The 17290-nt window shown below is 36.4% G+C and overlaps 1 long non-coding RNA gene across 1 annotated transcript; it reads right to left on the reverse strand.

Annotated features, from left to right (window-relative positions):
- Positions 1-2896: 2896 nt before the first annotated feature.
- Positions 2897-4880, reverse strand: LOC141615026 (uncharacterized). The gene is made up of 4 exons (XR_012529559.1): positions 4822-4880; positions 4662-4730; positions 3401-3509; positions 2897-2973 (listed from the first exon to the last, which is right to left on the reverse strand). It is a non-coding gene; the product is annotated as an uncharacterized LOC141615026 (long non-coding RNA).
- Between the last annotated feature and the right edge of the window lie 12410 nt (positions 4881-17290).

A 17290-nucleotide genomic window follows, 5' to 3' on the forward strand; every position in this document is an offset into this window, starting at 1 on the left:
TTTCAAAGTAGGGTCTAAGTTTAGTGCAGGATATAATTAAAGTAAGTACATATTTTTCAAGTAGACCATACCTTGTTTCTGCATCCAGGAGACTTTTACTTACATAGTAGATAGGGTGTTGTTGGCCTTCAACTTCCTTAGTTAGGACTCCACTTACTGCTGTGTCAGTGACAGATAAGTTAACCGTCAGGGGTTCTCCTTTGTTTGGCTTGGCCAACAATGGAGGAGTAGCCATGTATGCTTTTAACTCCTGAAAGGCTGCTTTGTGTTCAGGCCACCATTTGAATGATTTGTTCTTCCTGAGGAGGTCATAGAAGGATCTTCATCTTTCTGATGATCTGGATATGAATCTGTTCAGGGCTGCAACTCTTCCTGTTAATTTTTGGATATCTTAGACCGATTTGGTAGACTCCAATTCCAGGATGGCTTTTATCTGTTCTGGGCTGGCTTCAATCCCTCTTTTTGTTACCATGTATCTAAGGAATTTGCCTGAAGAAACTCCAAAGTGGCATTTGGAAGGGTTGAGCTTCATATTGAATTCTTCCAGGATCTTGAAGGCTACTTCTAAATCTTTTACATGATCTTCAGCCTTTTTTTATTTAACCACCATGTCATCAATATAGACTTCCATTATATCACCTATTTGATCTTTGAACAACATATTGACCAGGCGTTGGTAGGTTGCCCATGCGTTCTTCAGGCTAAAGGGCATTGCTGTGTAGCAATATATGCCCCTTTCCGTGATGAATGCAGTGTTTTCCTGGTCAGTTGGGTGCATCTTGATCTAGTTGAACCCACTTGAGGCATCCATAGATGTTAAGAGTTCATGCCCTGCTGTGGCATCTACCATTGCATCTATATGAGGAAGTGGGAATGGGTCTTTTGGGCAGGCTTTGTTTAGGTCTGTGTAGTCTACACAAACTCTCCACTTGTCATTTTTCTTTTGTACCACAACCACATTTGCTAACCATTCAGGGTACATGACTTCTCTGATCATTCCCAAATCTAGCAGTTTGTCCACTTCTTCATTGATAATAGTGTGGCGTTCAGGGGAAAACTTCCTTCTTTTCTATTGCACAGACTTAAATGATTTGTCAATATTCAATTTATGGGTAATAATGTTGGCGTCTATACCAGTCATATCAAAGTGGGACCAGGCAAAACATGAAGATTTGTCTTTAAGAAAACTTACTAGTTCTAGTCTGATATTGTCAGGGACATCAGATCCCACCAGTACATGCCTGGCATGATACTCAGGGTCTAAAATTACTTGATCTGTTTCCATTTTTGTTTCTGCCACATAAGTGCTCCTGACAGGGTACTGTAATTGCTAGGCGAGAGACTTACCTGCCTTGGAAGGCTTTAATGATTCAGTGTAACATTCCTGGGCAGACTTTTCTTCACCTTTGATGGTTGCTATTCCCCACTTTGTTGGTATCTTAAAACATTGGTTGTAAGTGGAAGGTATAGCTCTGACATTGTGGATCCATGGTCTGCCTAGGATAGCATTGTAGGATGACAGGCAATCCAGGACTCCAAATCTCTCATATGAGGAGACTCATTCCACGTATGTTAGCAGGTATATTCACTACTACATTGTGATTCTGTAGCAACACTTTGCTATTGTTGCATAATGTCATATAAATGTTGATATAGAGTTGATGCAACACTTAATCAAGTGCTACATAAAGTCTTATTGCATTAGCTCATTGCAACGCTTAATGCAACACTTTTTAATCTGAAGCAACACTTTTGTAAAGTGTTGCATTGGTTATGTTTATGCAACGCTTTTTTCCAATTGCAAAGGCAACATTTTTTATCTGCTAATGCAACAATTCTTGTGAAAAAAAAGCAACACTTCTTGAACTAATGCAATACTTTTCATGTTGATAAGCAACACTTATATCAAACAAATGCGACATTTTTATTTTGAAAACGCAACACTAGTTACGTCCAAAAACAACACTTATAATAAACAAATGCAACACTAGTTTATCCAAAAACAATACGTAATTAATAAAGTGCAACATAAAGACTTGTAAGACAACAATTGTAATTCTCACTAATTGTGCATTCAATTGCAAAACATTACAAAATTCCAATAGATTCAGTCTCAAAAATATATGTCAATTACATTTCAAAAAAGGATCAAAAGTAGAACTTCGCAAATGTTTAATTAAGTAGAACAAATAATTTAACAAATGTTTAAATAGAACAAATGCTTAACGATTATTGAAAGTCTTCAATGTTGTATACTTGTGATCATATATATGTTGCTATCCGAACAAAAAATCAACACAAAGCAACCTGTAACATAAAAAATGGAACACAATTAGATTTGGGGAATTCAAAGGCTCTGATTTGTGTGTCATATCACTGCATAGACGTCACACTTATCAGGAAATAAACAATGCATTAAAGGACAACTAACAAGGATGTGCAGAAAATAGAGTGAATCAATTGCACTGAAGAGACCAGCAACCTATGTGCAGAATGCAGTGAATGAACCCAGCCTGCCTATGTGCAGAAAATAGCTAGATAGAGTGATTGTAGGGTGTATAACTGAAGTCTCACAGATAATGTGTCAAACGTATTCAGAGTTTCAGACAACTAAACTGTGTACGAAAATAGATACAAATGACTCAAATATAAAAATAGAAACCAAGTTATGACCATCTATTTCAAATGTCTTCTGCTCACAACTAATGGCATGCCCTCTGTGTAACTCCCAATCTTATCGAAATAACATAATTGACCTGCATAAAATTAGTAGTATTATCACAATTCAATTATAAGTACCCTATATTTTAATGTCTATAATGATATTGAATTCCCATAGCTCAAGGGGCTAAGATAAATCCGATAATAATGCTTTATCTAGTTGAGAGTTATGATCATGAAAATTACCTTGGGAATACGAATAGGACTCTATGCGGCGGCATACACACAAACCTTCGTAATTTTCTGCCCTTCCTGAACATGAAAAAATGATTTAGAATTGTGCCATAACTTTTCCACTGATGCCAAAAAAAAGAGTCAACTGCATACCAACTTAGGAATGTGTACGAAACACGGAAACGAAAAGGATAACAATTTAGAATCAACTAACATTTATGTTCGTTCTTTCAAACTGTCTAATGAAATGTAAAACAAATTACAATGAGATAAGAATAGAAATAGGAGAACCTTTTAAAGGAGAGTCGATCAGATATCGAGTGAAAGAAAAAACAAAGCAAGCTATTAGCATCCTATATTCTTTACATTATCCACACTTGACCCTTACCCATATGATCACCATATCTAAGGCAGTTGGCTCTTAATAGGCGGACCATCAAATAGAGTCTGAAAGAATGAACAAAATTGACATTGATAGTCTTATAATGGTCTAGTATAAACTTACTTGTCATTTATTTTGCATCTTCTACGCTGTTCTACAGCAGAGTGTTTAGATCTTGGAGTGTTGGCCTTCTGATCACTGTTATTTCCATCAACTTTCACCCGCAATTCCCCTGTAAAATGGTCACTACAAGTGACTTAAAACCTCTTATATAACTGTGTAACATGAAATTACTGAGTAAAAGTTTAATCATTTAGCAATTGACAAATTTTTAAACAACTAGATACAACAACTTCAAACTCTACATTAAATTGCCAGCAACATTATAGCTTCATTCCATCAACATTCAACATTATAGCTTCATTTCATCTACCTCTTTCTTGCAACACTATAAGACCTCTCTTTTAAGTATTTTGTTCAGTTAAGCAAAGCCAAATACGAGTATCTTATCTTTATCTACTTCCTTTAGCAAATTCTTTTCCAATACAAAGACAAATACGAGATAAAATATCGCTTGGGGTTAAGCTTTACCAATAGTGTGCTACGATTTTCTCTCCTAGTATCTTTATCTGTGAAAAAAATTACTCATTCAAAATTAAGAAACCACTTGAGTTAACTGACTCATTCCCATGAAACAATGTCCAAACTTCCACGAGAACTAATTATCGCCACCCAAATTGAAGTCACATTTGTGCACAAAATTGTTTGCAGGCAGAATAAGTGGTTGAAACTTTGTATAACTAGTTGGCTCAACAAACACAGACTTTTTCATTTGCTATCTACAGATTGGCTAATGATTTAATTGAATTATATCTACCAGGAACTATAATATTTAGTCTTGTATGGCAAAGTACATGACAAGCTAAGACATATCATTTAACATACATAGTTGCCTTGTACTCTTCCCAGCTACCATTGAAATTATCTTTTTTATACTTTTTCCATCCAAAGCATTTGTTTACTTTTGATTAAAAAAACTCTTAAAAAGAAAAAAGTAAACAAATGAATAAGACCGAGGGAGTAACTATATTACACCTGAAATATAACTAGAAAGATAAATTACAACCAGATATAGCAACACTTGAAATAATTGAATGAGGCATTTCAACAAACAGTTGAGGTGCATTAAGAAATAACATCAATACAATTGTCACAACATCACATGTAGGTTGACATTGTCACAGATAGAGAACAAACACTATGTCTAAACATTTACATGATCTATCATTCAAATACAACTAATGAATCATAAATCAGAAGTCACAAAACTGTAGCCTAACAGTTTAACATGAAGAATTCGATACGCTGAGGAGTAGAATGAAACCTGATAAGATTCTTGGAGGTGATCTACAATCTTTGATTGCAGCACCAGTAAAACCACCACTACTTAACCCTCGAAATAATAAAATAAATAAATTCAAAATTAATCAAAGAGGGGGATGGGGATGTAATGAAACACTAGAAATAGGATGAAAAAACCAAACTCGCTACTGCTGTTGTCGATGGAACGGGCGATGCGGAGGGCAACAAAGGTATTAGGTGAACAAGAACTCGACCGCATAAACTCGCTACTGCTGTTGTCGTTGCGTCCCAATATTTAACATGACAAGTTTTATCTCATTAATTAAAAGAGGTGTCGATATCTAATTAAAGGCGAGGCGTTACCGTGTTGATGGGTGTTGGCTTGTGAGGGTGGAGATAAGGATGAGATGAGGAGTTTGAGTGATGAAGATTGAAGAATGTCACATAATGAAGGCTAGGGTGAGTTCCGTGTATGAGTATAAACACCTGTGTTCCGTATTTTTTTTTTTAAATTAGATTTTTTTTTTATTTAAGGCCACGGCTCTTTCAATAACCGTTGCCTTTTATTTTCTTTTATACATTTGGCTTCGGTTCTTTGCCAATGACCGTAGCCTTTTACAATAGGCTACGGTTATTTGCAACAACTGAATGAAAAAGACGGTGTGAAGGAATGAATGAATGAGAAGGAATGAAAAAATTTTAGGCGGTGGATGTGAATGAAGAAGACGGTGTGAATGAATGGTTGCAATTCCCAAAAAAAAAAATGGCGCAATTTCATTTTGACATGAAAAAATTTTAAGGCGCAAAAACTAAAAATGAAAAAAATTTTAGAGGGAATATACTTATGTGACATAAGTGTTGCGACAAAATGCAACATTTATATAAGAACGTTGCACTTATAGTAATATATTGCAACACTTAATTTAAAGTGATGCCCTATGTAAGTAAAAGCAACATTTTTAAATAAAGCGTTGCGTAATTAACTAAAACTTGCAACACAAACCGTAAGTGTTGCACATGAAATGTTGCATTATGTCTACTTTTGTAGTAGTGTTCTTTGTTTCACCACTGAATCCTACCAGGACATTTGATTTCTTTATGATCTGGCTTTCATCAATCTTCATTGCTTTCAGGACGTCAAGCATGATCAGGTTGACTGAGCTGCCCCCATCTACTAAAATGCTTAGGACATGTGCAGTTCCTATTTGCATGGTAATGAACAGGCCATCATGATATAGATCAGGGATTCCATGCATGTCAGTCTCATCAAAAGTAATCTGAGGTAAAATTTTGGGTTTAAAAGGAGATTTCATTTTTGACTCCCTGGCTATTTTCTTTGCAGCAGAGATGGCCAGGCCACAGATCTCAGATCCTCCATTGATTAATTTGACCTCATAGATGGGTGGTGCTAGAGGTAAGTCACGTTGTGGTCTCTCCTGGTCTTTTCTTGCTCCACTGTCTTCCCTTCTTTTTGATGGCATAAGATCTTTTAGGTAGCCTTTTTTTAGCAGGTAAGCCACTTGCCTGCGCAGCCCTAGGCATTCTGTTGTGTGTCCTATGTCCATGTGGAATTCACACCACCTTGTTGTATCTTTCCTTGAGTTGGGATTGTCTGTCTTCTTTGGCCATTTGACAATGTCTCCCATGTTGTCAAGTCTTTTGATTAATCCTACAGTGTCAACAGAGAAGTTATATTCTTGAATAGGGAGATAAGTATAGGAATTACCTCGTTGTTCGTGTGTATATTTGACTTCTGATCTGTCAGGCCTTGTATAAGGGGATGGCCTGGAACTGCTTCCTCTGTGATTGGAACTTTTCCTGTTGGACCTGTCATAACTTGGGTTGTTGTCAGTGATATCTGCTTTGAAACCTTTGTCCTCTTCCAGCCGGATGTAGCCAAGGGCCATTGCCTAGACGTCTTCAAAGTTCTGGCAAGGCTTCATAGTCATCTCATCATAGATATCACTGTCCAATGGTAGTCCCTGCCTGAAAGCTTCCACGGCTCTTCCAACATTACATCTGGGAATTGATACTTTCTCTTTGTTGAATCTGGTCATGAATGCTCTGATTGATTCACCAGGCTTTTGCTTGATCCTATACAGATCAGTAGATCTCTTTTCAAGTTCTCTGCTGCTGGCGAATTGGTGGTTGAAGGAGTTTATCCGGTCAGCAAAGGATTTGATGCTTCCATTTGGTAGGTTTATGTACCATTGTAGGGCAGGCCCGTTCAGGGTTGTTCCAAATCCCTTGCACATGCAGACTCTTCGTAGTTCACTAGGTATAGATGCTGCCAAATATTTTGTTTGTAGTAGGCTACATGATTTTGTGGGTCTGTAGTTCCATTATAAATTCTCATTGATGGAACCACAAATTTCTTTGGTAGATCTATCCTTGCTATCTCATCCACGAAGGGTGAGTCAGCATAACTCTCTGGATTTGCTTCCTCAATGGGTGTGGGTACTCCAAGGATCTTCTCAAATCTTTCATGGAGTTTCTGGATTTCCTGGAGCATGGCCATCATGATTGCTTTGTTAGTTTGATATGAGACAGCCTCTTCATTTGGGACTTCTTCTGAGTCTGTATCACCATCTCCTGCTCTGGATTTTGATGGAGTAGGAGTACCAAAGTTGGAAAAATCAATGTTCCTGATGATTGAAGAGAATGGCGTGCCAGGCTGAATTTTTAATTTTGAGCCTAAGACTTTGTTTCCTAGCCTTTGTTTCAGACTGGATTCCGATTCCTTTAGTTTCATGACTTCACCTTAGCCTGAGCCATCTTTTGTTTCAGTTGTTCTATTTCCAACAATTGTTGTTGAGCGGCAGCCAGTTCTTGTTCAATGCTATCTCCAGTCATTTTTTGGAATTGTTTTTGTGTTGTTTGGTTTTAGGTTTTGATTATTTTTGAGCTAGATGCCCACACGGTGGGTGCCAATTATTTTAGCAGGGATTTGCACAAGGAAATTTTCCTGCCAGGGAAGATTTGGTAGGGTAATCTAACTCAATCTCAAATGCCTGACTAGTATAATTGAACAGATAAAAGAATAAATGAAAAAGTATAACACAAAGATTTATACGTGGAAAAACCCTGGGAATAAGGGAAAAAACCACGGGCACCAAGCCAGGAGGGATTATTACTATGATTTTGGTTAGCCTGACATGAGATATGTATGTCAGGCGATATAATGGATAAGGCTGCTTAATAATAATGTTAATGTTTCTAGTTGAATACAGATGAGTAGAAAATATAAGTGAGTAGTAGAGTGAAAAATGCGTGTCCTCCGCTTGCCTTCTTCATTTCTATTTATAGTAGCTTGTCAAGGGTCCTTCTAGGATGTTTTTTAGGGTTTCCTAGTAAATAAGACTCGTGCCCTATTTACCCGGAGGCAGTTGTTTGACTTCTGCTATATTCCAGCCATTGCCTTTGGTCAATTCTTCTATGTTCTTGCTTTGGGTGTTTGAATGGGTCTTCCTTGTTTCTAGGTACTCTCTTTTCACAGCCCGACCGTGTTTTTCTTGTCGCCTGACTTGCTTTGATGATGTTGCCCTTATGCCTGGCGTGGTGTCTTTTCAGGCCAGGCCTATTAGTTGTTTATCCTGTGTTTCCCTCCTGGTTGATGCCTAACCAGGCGTCCCAATTGTCTTTCTTGAGATGATTTTAGTCCTGGCTTGGCCTTGAGTGTCGCCTGACTTATGTCTGATGAGGCAGGGTAATTCTGGGCCCAACATTTAGACACACCCTATGTTTATTATTATTCATTGGTTAGGCCTGAGGATCGTTTTGCTCTGATACCACTTTGTAACACCCACATTTATTGAGAGCCTTTAGCTAGACATCCCAAGTAAATGAGAGCGTTACCATCTCGGTTTCCCGAGGTAGTGAATAACAATGTCCAACTCACCAAAGTACTTTAAATTAAAACTTAGCGATTACATGTTTATTACAATATAACCAAACTAAATCTTAATATAAAAATAAGATACAACTCGCAGCGGAAATAAATAAAGTGATTAAATATTCTATATGGTCTAGACTTCTAGGTAAACCGGTCATGTCCTCACGCATCCCAATGAGCTCCCAAGTCAGCTAATCTTTAGTACCTGTCAAATCTGCTTCCCATTATGGTTCATCACAGGTGTTCACGAATACACGGTCAACCACGAGGTTGAGTATGAATAAACTAAACAACATTAATAATCCAACCAAAGTAGACATCCTTCAAATTCTCATCACTTCATCCGTACAACTCACTTACGTCACTGGCAGTAGCACAACCCCCTTAACACCGTGCTATGCTCAACTCAACTGGCAGTGGTATTCTCATACCATGCTCAACTGGCAGTAGTACCCTCCGTACTATGCACAACTGGCAGTAGTAATCACTTACTATGCACAACTATCTCTGCCAGTAGTAATTACTTACTATGCTCATCTGGCAGTAACGATTAGTCGCTATGCACAACTGGCAGTAACACCCTCCGTGTTATGCTCAACTGAATAATCAACTCTCCATACCAAATATAACCAACAACAAATACTCAATATCAATCCCGTCTTACAGCTCAACCAACATCTTAGCATACACAATTACTCTATTTCCAATAACGAATCACAATATTAACCTTAACCTTATAAATCGTCACATTTAAACATTCATTCACTGAAAAATAAAACCCGAGTTGAGTAGGAAATTCCTACCTGATAGCAAATCTTCGAATCACACAAGCAATCAAATCAATCGTTTACAAATCCATAACCTACATAACATAATTATGTACAATTACTACATAACCAACCAACTAATCATGCATTTATCCTATGTCCATCACGTCCTAATCCTTTTGACAACTTTAAAGCTAAATATCTAATCCTACCGTTTTACAGCACAATTCAGTCTCACCATAAAATTCATAGTTAATTCAATAAAAATCAAAACGATGCAAGACCAATGGGGTTGTAACCGTAAGGCTCATATATACAATTCTTGTGAAATAGACTTTTCTCAAATTCTAGACTTATCAGGGTTTTCTTGAAGTATTTATAAATACTGACGAATTCCGTCACATAAAAAGTATTGATTCATAAAACAAGTTTAACATATGATTTTTGAGAACTTCCTTTTCCTAGAATCATCTAGATCTTCAAAGTTATTGTATTAAAAAGACCCAACTCAATTGCAATTTATAAATTAGGTTTACGAATTAAATATTAGATTACTAGTGCATTCGCGGTTTCTCAGTCGACATGTTCATAACGATTTTATTCTGGAAAATCAACACGGTCAATTGCTACGAAATTTTACAGGCATCAACTAGGCTTGAAAATATCCTAAGTCTATTCTTTACGTTTTCAAAGACAACGAAATTAAGATGGTCTGATAATTTGTTTAAGACAACTTACAGATTTACAGAATTGTTGTAACTTTATTCTTTAACAAAATTGTCACAAATTTAAGTATAGATGATTATGTTTAATCTAGACATGATTAGGTGATGAACTAAAACTCAAAACATGCTTATAAGGATTAAAGATTAAAACTTTGAAAGATGCTAAAATCCCCAAATTGATTACCCAATTCCCTTTTCCCTTTTTATCTTCCTTCTTACTCTCCCTCTCCCTCCCTAACTTTTATGTGATGTTGTAAAAGTGAATAATTGATTTATGAATAGGCTAGCATGATATATATAGTAGTAAGGTAATATTATTTTAAGAAAGTTTCTCTCTTTATTATTATTATTATTATTATTATTATTATTATTATTATTATTATTATTATTATTATTATTATTATTATTATTATTATTATTATTATTATTATTATTATTATTATTATTATTATTATTATTATTATTATTATTATTATTATTATTATTATTATTATTATTATTATTATTATTATTATTATTATTATTATCATTATTATCATTACTATTATTACTATTATTACTATTATTATTATTACTAATTTTTTTTTTTTTTTAATGGAAGGTTGCGCGCAACTTTCATTAAAAGAAAAAATAAAAGTTTTCATGAAATTGGTGGGGAGCCGAGAGACAATCTGGGCTCCCACACCCTTAGCAATAGCAAAGCTAAGTCTAGTAAAAATGTAAGCGGCCACCCGAGCCCCCGCATCCTAAGATACGAGAAATTTTCGGATCCGCTTGAGCAAGGCAACAAAGATCCGAACCTAGCTCCCAAGCGAAGAGAAAGAGAAAGGAAGGAAACCATAACCTGCTACCGCGCACAAATCCCCACACTTAGCACACTTCCGCTGAGCAGCATCAGCGACAACCCGGCCAGACACAAAATCCGTCATCCCAGACTGAGTCAAAGGAGAAGAACATGTCAAGTCAACACACACATCACGTCCCATGTCCCAAGAATAAAGCAATAAATCCGCAGGACGAAGAGAGCCACCATGTCCATCAACCAAACCGATATCAACCTCCTTTCCCAAAGTAATACGGATCTATAGCAGATGTCGAAAAGAGTGTCCCGGACAAGGTTATGCCGATGTTTAACGCCCACATGACCAAAGACAAGAAACAGCGTGGTCCCCAAAAACATCCTCAAAGCAAAAACCCGAGAGCAAGCGGACGGGGCCTAGATACCGTGAATAACGGAACACCCAGACGATACCCCAAAACACTACGGTAAGTCCTCCCGTTCATAGTCCGACCCAACCCCGAGATAGGAACCGCACGTAACCAATCAGAGGAGTGAGAACCTCTTTGCCGAGATCGCCATAAAGCAAGCGGCTTGGTGTCAAAGAGAAAACAGACTACGAGAGGCAAAGAAAGAACGTCGCGAAATAAATATCTGCCAATTTCTTCATAAGTTTGGGGGCAGCAATTTCACTAGGGTTACCTAAAATACCAGATCCTGTAGTCGCAGTAAACACCTGTGCGGCATCATCAAAAGCAGGGGGCACTACAATACGGAAGGGCCGAGGAGCTTAACTCGCAAACCAACAGATCGCAAACGGGACGCAATAAAAGCATAATATAAAACATCTCCCGCCGCATAGACACCAAGCCCACCAAGCTGAAAAGGGAATGTAGCAAAGGCGCGCCACCGCAATCCCCAAAACCCGCCCGACGCGGTGACAATACGTTCCAAGCTAGAATGAAGAGCGGCATCAAAAGGAAGTTGGACAGACCCAAAAACACTAGGGGAGCAAGTACGAAGTGAGAAGTAAAGCTTGGAAATACCAGTACAAGCTCGAAGAAGAAGCAACTCACATTGCGGGTCCTCAATCCTCGCAACCAAATCCATTAGCTCAATGGTCTTGGTTACTCTCTTCGCCACAATCCCTTTGCTAAAATCGAACAAGCACCGACAGGTCCACCCAAAACTGTAACACCACGCAATGGCCGAGAAATAGAAGGAGGGAAAACCCCAGGAAGACGACTCCGAGGATCCTCAACAGGCCAAAAGACCTCATTATTATTATTATTATTATTATTATTATTATTATTATTATTATTATTATTATTATTATTATTATTATTGTTGTTGTTGTAGTTGTTGTTGTTATTATTATTATTATTATTATTATTATTATTATTGTTGTTGTTGTTGTTATTAATATTAATATTATTAATATTATTAATATTATTAATATTATTATTATTATTATTATCATTATTATTATTATTATCATTATTATTATTATTATTATTATTATTGTTATTATTATTATTATTATTATTATTATTATTATTATTATTATTATTATTATTATTATTATTATTATTATTATTATTATTATTATTATTATTATTACAACTATTATTACTATTATAAATTATATTAGTCTTTCCATAAGTAGGATTACCATATACTCGTTTTACTAATTTATTACTAATATTACTAGGATTATTAATATTATAATTACTATTACCTTTACTTATTTTATTATTCTCGTTATTAATATTATTATTAAATCCCGAAATAATTCCCGACTACTACTCGTACTAAGTCATTAAAATCTATCCATACAATTATAACACATGACCCAAGGCCCTATTATTAGCTAAGCCCAATTACCGACTTGCTTGCTCATTTTATTATTTAATTAACGTCTTATCTGCAACTATTATTAGAAATGCCATTAGTTAACTATTTGAATTACATAAATTCTTCATATAAAATATTATCAAAATACGGGGTATTACAGTCTTCCCCCCATAAAATGAACTTCATCCCGAAATTCGCCCATTACTAATATAACAACATTTATAAACATCCACACAACTGAGCACGATCCAACTTATGATAACACAATTATCCATTTACTGGCTCGGTTCAAACTCGTCGTCAAAAGCTACCAACCAAAACAATATTTATAATTTGACAAACTACTATAAGTAAAGAGGCAAGTAAAGTTCGGATCCCAAGGGACAGGTATTGATGTAGGATTTTCAATTGTAAATGGTCGTGTCTTAGGGTGTCACAATTTGGGGTTGAGGTAGGAGATCAACTAAAACTAATAACCAATAAAAACAAAGCCAGGTAAATAAAATGAGATGTAAACAATTGATTAAAAGTACTAGGGTGTCATGGGTTCATGAGGGATTCATGAGAGTTCATCATACAAACATGTTCTCATTTATAAGCAAGCACTTATTGTTGTGATGGGATCGAGTTGGTGTATAAGCTTACAATCCCTAAGAAGGTTTGGGTCCCGGAGCCGAATCGATTAGATTGTACAACACCTCCAAGTCGACTTAATCCTTCCTATCCAACTATATGCATGGTCTAATGAGGCTCGAGTTGGTGTATAAGCTTACAAGCCTCATTGAAAAGATAGGTGATGGATAAAAAAATACAAGGATTCATAGGCTCGCATTTCATCAAACATAACATGTGCATAAGTTGAAATCACAACAAGAAAGCAAATAAATTATGAAGACATATTAGATTAAGCATGAATCATTCCCCATGTTGGTTTTACCTAATTCCCCATTAACCCTAGCTAGGAGACTACTCACTCATTATCAAATTTAACATGCTAATAAGGTTGTCAATCATATTAACAAAGCAAAACATGATGAATAAATGAAAGTAATTAACAATAATTAAAACAAGGGTTAAGAGAATTATACCTATAGAGATTCCAAAATAATAATGAAAAGAATAATAGAAGTATTTGATGATTGATGGAAGGTTGTAAATCTCCCAATAAACCCAAATAATCTTCTAATTACCCAAAATAAATGAAGAACAATAGAGAAATTAAGAGAATATTAAGATATAATTAAGAGAATATTAAGAGATGATTAAGGAAACATGCTAATCTAGGCAGTACAAAAGGGGTATTTATACTAAATATTAGGGTTACTAAGGGCTTAAATGACTATTAAGACCCTAAGAAAAGTTGAGGAAATGCTCCTCTCGAAGGAAATGACCATATCGTCGTGCTAGTCCTGCCACAATCCGTGCGTCTTGAACTGTGGCACGGGCTCTAGTATTGGTCTTCTCTTTGATGCTTGGTCATTAGATGCGATCAATTTAGCTCCATTTCGCCATGCAAATGCAAGGTTAGCACTCCTTTCCTACCAAGGGGACAAAACCTCAAAGAATATGCAAAATGGGAAACTAAAGATAGTAAATGACCCAATTATGCACTATAAAGCATAGGAACGAGGTTAATTCGGGGACTAAATGTGCTTAAATATGAGTCACATCAAACATCCCCAAACCAAACCTTTGCTCGTCCCGAGTGAAAAGGTGACTAAAACTAGGACCTTTATTTAAACTAACCTATTAATATAGCCGATATGAGACAATTAGCGGGTCTCACTCCGCCCCTTCAACTCACAACAAGACAACCATGAGGTAGAATGCCTTCTTGCAAGGCAAGGTGGGTCTTGCCAAAATAGCGATACATCCAAGCATTAAGCACACAAAAGCAAGTAATGGATGCATCTACAAAAATGAAAAGCCACTTTCCTCATCTAAGTGGAGGAAATTATCTACAAGGGAAATAATCTAAGGGTACACACTCCATTATAGATACGGTTTATTCAAGTTACTAAGCCTAGGAGGATACCAATAAATCACCTCCAAGTTGTGTCAAGCTAGGGTACCTTTGTCCTCAATTGTTAAATGCTTTCGTCAAGAGTAGACTCCCTATGGTCTTAGAAACACTGGAGGATCGCGGAATTCCCCTTCTTGCCTAGACAAGAAGAAGGGTCGTCCCTTCTCCACCATGCATAAAAGTGGGTTCAATGGATAAAAGGGATCATTTGTATTTTGAGTTTCATTTGAGAGTTTGCTTTTGTTGTTGTTTTTCTCCCCAATTTCTTGTGGCATTTGACATTTGAGAACATTTTCTTTTTGCCATTTCTTTGATGTTTGGCATTTCAATACTTGACAATTTTCAACTTTTTGCATTTTCTTTTGAACATTTTCAAAGTAACCCCAGTTAGTAACGAGGGTGCTTTTTATTTGAAGCATATGAGTTCTTATTTTTGTACACCTCTTTTCTTTGATGCAAATTGCAAACTTTTTTCTTTTCTTTTCATTACTTGAACTCAAATTTGAAGTATTTTTGTGCCCATTCCCTTTTGATGACAAAATTTGGTAGAATATGGAAGATGGTTGCATGGCTTCAAAGGTCACCTTGGAATAAACAGTAGCCAAGGAGTTATCACACCACAAGGTATTCTTGACTAGGCCTTAATCCATGGGTCAAAGGATACTAGCATGACACATCCTAGGGTGTTTTACAAGCATTCTAGTAAGCAAAGTCTCAAGAAGAAAACGTATCTACAAGGGCTTATATACACCTGTCAAGTTTCCCAAATTGATGTTTTCACAAAAATTTTCTAAAATGCAACTACATGCCATGATGCAACTAACATTTATACAACCTAATACATAAGCTTCTACCAATTAGTATGGCATATAAGCTAAATGTAACTCCTAAATTCACATTGGTAAACACCGCATCAAATAAAATAAAGCCACATAGTCATTAACATAAAGAGGAAAAAGGAGATTGGAAAGATCATACCATGCGGTCTTCATAATCCTCATGTCTCGGATGTGGCGTAGTCGATCAATGTGAAAAAGGATAGACAAACAAACAAACAAATATATATATATATAAAATATACAATTCTAAACCATAAAGGAATGAGCACGTTTTTGGTTTTTCAATTTTTCAAATTTTTATGGGTTTTTGTTTATGAAATAAAAAGACATGTTTTTGTATTTTTCAAAATTTTTCAATTTTTATCATTTTTGTTTTAAAAGTCAAGTTAGAATTTCCCATCCCCACACTAGTATGGGCATTGTCCTCAATGGCCAATACGATAGGAAATTCTACATGTTAATATGAGAATGCATGATTTCTACACTAAATGCAAACTATATGATATATAAACAAGTGAATGTATTCTATACTATACTATATGATGCATGAATTTGTTGGTTAGAGAGCACAATTTGAATTGACTCCCAATGCTTATGCTTGAACTTCCCCAAACCAAGTAAGACACTATATCTAGTTTAAAAATGGGGGAGTTCATGCACAAGAATACTATGCATGAAACTAGATTGTCATTTTGGATTTTCAAAGTGTGAACAATGAATTTATCATCACCTAAATGTTGTCAAGGTGGAAAAATAGTCCTTCACTTTTACAAGGACACCCAAAAATGAAACAATTATTTGTAAAATAAGTTAACAAAGCATGAAATTCTTGTCATGAATGATAAATGAGGGGGGAAAAGAAAAACATCACTTTGGCCTTGGTGGGTGCCTCATGCCCGCTCCACCTAGCTCATGAAGATCTTCAATAGTTGCCATCGTCCCCTCCAAGATCACTATCCTCTTGTTCTTGCACTTCATCACTCTCATAAAAGTCCATGAACTCGCCCCCCTCACTATTAACCTCCACCGTATCACCGCCACTTGACCCTCCTTCTTCTCCTACTCCATGTGTTCCACCATTGGCATGTTCCGAGTTCGGAAAAAGGATATCCATTTGTGCCCAAGAGGGAAGCATTCCTTCTTCACTAATATGCCCTTTGTGGGCCAATCGGTGAAATTGTGGATAAAGAGCAAAATAATTGTCAACCCTTGCTTTATATTGCTTTTGGTACATATCTTGAAGTAGACCCGTGACAAAGTCATCTCTTGGGAGAATGAAGGGATTTGGCTGATTATACGGCTGATATGGAAATGGGTAAGGCGGGATAACAACTTTCTCTTTGTCATTCGTTTGAGGTTCATGTTGTTGAGGTTGTGTTGGAGGTGGGGTTTGATTTGCTTGGTTTGCATTTGTTGGGATGAGGTAGATGGAACTTGTGAGAGAGGACCCTTTCGAGGTGATATCCTTGTTAAGTCTTCCATTGGAAGGTAGATGGGGGTGCTTCCTTTGGTTATCAACTTAATCCTTTTCTCAAAGCCTTCAAGGGCTATCCAATGGTGTTGTCGGAGAATCAACATTTCATCAATCCTTGTGTTGCCCGGAAGAGGTGTATAAGCATTGTTGTTATTGAAGTTGGGGTTGAAGAATTTTGCAAGCCTTGTAATTAATCCCCCATTGACAATGTGGATCATACCATCATCAGTCCCATTTCGGAACTTAGCCCATCTTTCAAGAAGAACTAGAGGGGCGTTGAAGTGGTAACCGCTTATCCC

Source organism: Silene latifolia, chromosome 11 (assembly GCF_048544455.1).
Source record: "Silene latifolia isolate original U9 population chromosome 11, ASM4854445v1, whole genome shotgun sequence".
Lineage (NCBI taxonomy): Eukaryota > Viridiplantae > Streptophyta > Magnoliopsida > Caryophyllales > Caryophyllaceae > Silene > Silene latifolia.